Below are 4,824 nucleotides of genomic sequence, written 5' to 3'. Positions count from 1 at the left end.
TTATGAGAATCAGTTATATCTGTGGGTATCTGATTCAGTATTTTGGGGGCAGTGATTTCGGGCAACAATGGTCAGAAGTAGAGTACAGTTGTTCGGCTACATCTGTGTTTGATCCATTTGGGCTGAAACGTTGCTTGTTTTTCCTTTCAGTTCAGAGAGTTGATACAGAATAGCTAGTGTTCCCCCTTGCTGAGGCAAGACAGATATCTGATCCATCAGTCACCGTTCAGTACAGCGGGCTTATCATGACGCAGAATTCAGAGGAGATTGTGGTTATGATGGCCGCATTAGATCAAGGAATCACTCTGCAAAGCGAGACCAATGTCGATGTACCGCATCCACCCAGGTCGCCTGTCGCGCACCCGGTCTGGACCCCCCAGTTGTATCAGGCTCGTGAGCCCACCACATTCGAATTGATGGGAATGATAGGTGACCTCCAGAGGTCCGTGGCGGATCTCGCTTACGGAATGTCAGCTTCGTCACCAGCCGCACCGTATGCCGGGAATTTTGTACCACAGGAGCCCCCACTGTTGGGAGGGATTGTCATCGAACTTAGCCAACCCAAGGTGGCCTCCAACTATAATAATGACGTATCAACATTAACCCAAACCCTCGATCAAGATGAGGCCAGAGGCAAGAACAAAATGAAGGCAGATGCTGATCCCGTTGAACAACTGCTGTGGGCAGTCGAGGCTTTGAAAGTCGAGGGGATGAGTAAACAACAGGTATTCGCAGTCGTAGCTAAGGCTGTGATGATGTTTTCCCCACTCCAACCGAAGGCAGTACAAGCCAGCTAAAAAATCGGGATAGGCCCCATCATGCCAGAACAGTTCCTTCCACTCCCAACCCTGCACCTGGGAAAGATCAGAAAGCCAAGGCGGCGCCTGCCGACCCTTTCGCTAGTGCGTCTAGCAAGAATACTCAACCTTCAAAGTACCTGCCCCGAGGGTGCAGGGTCTTCCACGCTCTCTATATGCCATTGTCAAAAGCACTTCAGATCCTTACCGAAATGGGGCATCTTAAACCCTTCGAGCCTCGACCTCTCCCAAAGAATCTCCCTACTACACATGATGCTGCCTTGTACTGTGCGTACCACCAGCAAACCGGCCATGCTACCGACAATTGTTTTCGCCTCCGTCATGAGGTGCAAGACTTGATCGACAACGAAGTTATCCTCCCGTCCACCTCAGCCAAGTCCGTTACTACCCAGTTATTGGATTTTGAGGATACTGATACTGCGAGTATGTAATCATGAAGTGAACCACCTGTGGGCGGCGCTCGGCGTATTTTGGATGTGGCATCTGGCACGCATTTTTGAAGCATCTACGAATGCTAGTTTTGTAAATTTTGGTTTGGGTGTCGAGTCAGTCTTTTGTTTTGTTTTGAGTCTGTCTCATTGTCTTGAGTCAGTCCTTTTGCTTACGGGTCTGTCTTGTTTTAGCGAGTCAGTCCCCTTTGTATAGAATGTCAGGTGATTCCGGAGCTGTTGCCTCGAACACCGTTTTGTTTTGTAATTACCCTTTTGCTTTCTTTTGAGTCTGTCTCTGTCGTGGAGCCAGTTGCAACCAGGGAATCTGAATGAAACAACTGCGGCTATCATGTTTCCATGCTTACTACTATTCTGAATTAGTTGTGCCAGGGGACTTGAATGGGACAGTAGTACATTCCACCTGTTCTCTTGTGCCCTGAAAATCATTGCATTGACCTAAGTTTTTCAAAACCTTTTGAACACTGCGGTGAAAACAAAGAGAAAGAAATTCCTCGGGTTTTGCAAACTTTGATCAAATTGAGGGAAAGAGAGGCGCGCTAAGCCCTTAATGATTGAAATCATGCTTGTCAGCGTGAGTACTGAGAAGGACCCTGGCTTGATCCAGACTGGTTCCACACTATCTTCAGCGCGAGCGATTTGTCGCTTCTTTAAAAATTTTCAAAAACAAAATGTTTTGCGCGGTCCTTCGAAGACCTGTGTGGGATCACTCTTGAGATTGTGCAGCTTAGGATCGCTCTCAGCCTTAAGACTCGAGCCCTTGTTTTAAAGCCTTGAACCACAATTCGGAGTGTTCAACGATCGACCATCAAGAGAGGCCTGTGTGGCCAGATTGGAAGCAGCCCTCGAACAAGAGGGACCAAAGTCAGATCAAGAAGACCAGATCTCATCAGAAGAAGCCTGTAAAACTAGAATAGAAGCACCCCTCCAAACTAGGGGCAAAAATGTTCGATTTGCTCGAAGAGCCGAAGATGGGTCCTTCAGTAAGTCAATGCAACAGCCACTCTCCTGGATACGGATGGCTTCAAAACCCTAAAACCATTGGGCATGAACTTGTTACACTTTTACCCTTTGAGCGGCTCGCTGGGCCGAAAACCCGGAAGGGCGACCCAGGCAAAAGTTAGAGCAAAAGAAAAAATATATAAAACAGACAAAAAAAAAGAAGAAAAAAAAAAAGAGAAAAAAATATACAAAAGAGAGAAAAAAGAAAAGAAATAATAATATACAAAAGAGAGAAAAAAAAAAGAAAAGGAAGAAAGAAAAAAGGAAAGAAAAGCTCGCAAGGTTGAAAACCCGCATCGGGCGCCTTGGCAAAAGATAGAGCACAAAAGGAGAGGTTAAATACCCGAGTGTACCTTAACCGGAACTACGTAAGGCTTGATTCCCATGTTTGGGATACGTAGGCAACTTCGTCCTGAAGTCCAGCTCCCAACGCTTTCATAGCGACTAAGTCCATGCAATGGTTTTTAATCATCCTTGATTCCCATGTTTAGAGTATCTAGGCAGCTTCGCCCTGAAGTCCAGTCCTACGCACTTTCAAAGTGACTGTGTCCATATATTGGTTTTGACCATCTCCGTCTTCTCAGTATCCGAGAGTTCGTTTGCAATCATCACTGACGAAGACTGTTTACCAAATGCTGCGGCGTCATCCAGACAAGGGGCAACTTTCCGTTGCCATGAGTCGCCGTTCAAACCAGGGGCAACTTTCCGTTGCCATCCACCCCTTCCAAGCCAGGGGTAATTTTTCATTGCCTCCGATCTGAGGTTGCGCATCTCGAGGGTAAGTTCCGTGTTTGTTTAGCACCGGTCGTTTGCAAAAATAATTTTTGAGAATTTTTACTGAGGTTGACTAGTTTTCTCGAAAATTGCTTTATTTTTCAAAACTTGGACCATTTTCAGGGACCTAAAAAAGGAAAATTTTCAGTGCTCATAGCCTAACTTGCATGGTTTTCAAATCAAAAATCGCACAAGTATGTTAATCTAACTCTCATGTTGGTCAAAATTGTTTTCGTAGAAACCAAAACAAAAATGGTCATAATGATGAACTAGGGGCACAGTTGAGTTGGGCTCCCTGTCTTTCCCCCATCGCCAACATACCCGCCAGAAAGGGCACAGCTGAAGCTGTCATTAAAGGGCTGAAAGCTCTCTCAACCTCCCAGTGACAAGGTATCGAACCAAGTGCGAAGCACGAATCTGAAGGGATCAAGGTACTCCGTTCCCTTACCTGGGGCATTGACCAAGCGCCACCGGAAGAAACAGCCGTGAGCTAACCATGTCGGGCGTGAACCCACAACTTCCTATTCATCCATTAAACATCCTGGGGAGGGATAAAAATGAGAGAATAAAGAATAGAGAGGTGTAAGTTAAGAGAAAGAGTGAGCAAAAAGGGTTTTGAGAGAAAAACCGAGCTTGAGTGCCAGAGTGATGTGAGAATCACAAATGAGAAAAGAGTGGGAAACAATACCCAGAGAAACTGGCTCCTCGTGATCTGAGGTCCCCCATCTCCGTTAACGCGTCTGTATGTCGTGTCTTCTGTTTTGTTTACCTTAACCTTTGTTTTGAGTCTCTTCCGAGTGTGCCTCGTTGTGTTTAGGTTGTTTACCCTTTTGTCTTCACTGTTGAGTCTTTCTCGCTGAGTTCAATTGTAGGCTCAATACCCCGGTTTGAAGAACCCTTTTTCAATCTCCAAAAGATTAATCGCTTTGTGCTCAGAATGCTGTGCCATTCTCCACATTTGTGCAAAAACATGATTTGGTTCTTTCATGCAACTACAGGGTCCACCCCCGATAAGTGCGAACAGGAAAACCTGGGCCTCTTTGAAGCTTCTGGGTTTCAGATCGCATCTAAGTGTGCTTCAACTTCAGTAGATTCAACCTTCATGGTCCGTCTTGTCAGATTTGGGCTGTTTATTCAGGATCCGCTGTGTGCAAAATGAACCAAGCGCTGTGTTATGAGCTGTATGCAGATTAATCCCCGGTAGAGTATGAGTGAGCAGTGGGTTGCTGGGATGTGTTTTTGTTGTTGGCTGGTTCATTATCTGATTATTACAATGCAAGTGTTCAATTTTCAGACAACAGATCAATTTCATTTACATTAAGGTGCAACATGATACAATGCGATGCAATATATGAAATGTACAAATGCAACACTTTTTCAGATAAAAAGTTTGTTTCATTTCATTATCTTTTTCAAGTACATGGTTTTGGAAATAAAAATCTGCCTGCGGCAATACAAGGCACTCTAGCTACCAGCAAAAGGTACAAAAGAAAAAGAAAAAGAAAAACAGCAAAAATCTGGATCAATGGCAAAGGATCTCGGGCCTGGGAGTCCGTCCTAGTCCTCTTCCTGGACGAAGGTCCAGGAGCGTCATCAGCGCTATCATCTGAGCCTGAGCCTGAGCCATCTCCGATCTCCTCCTCGGACGACTCTGCCTCCACCTCAGCCTCAGTCTCGGACTCATCATCATCATCAGGGACGGGTGCCCGTGAGCTACTTCCAACATGGGTGCGCCCCGCCTTGGTGCGAGGGTATACTCTGCCATCTCCTCCGGTAGGAAC

This window comes from Camellia sinensis, chromosome 5 (assembly GCF_055761805.1).
Source record: "Camellia sinensis isolate YWXY chromosome 5, ASM5576180v1, whole genome shotgun sequence".
Classification (NCBI taxonomy): Eukaryota; Viridiplantae; Streptophyta; class Magnoliopsida; order Ericales; family Theaceae; genus Camellia; species Camellia sinensis.
Note: the sequence above shows the minus strand (reverse complement) of the source record.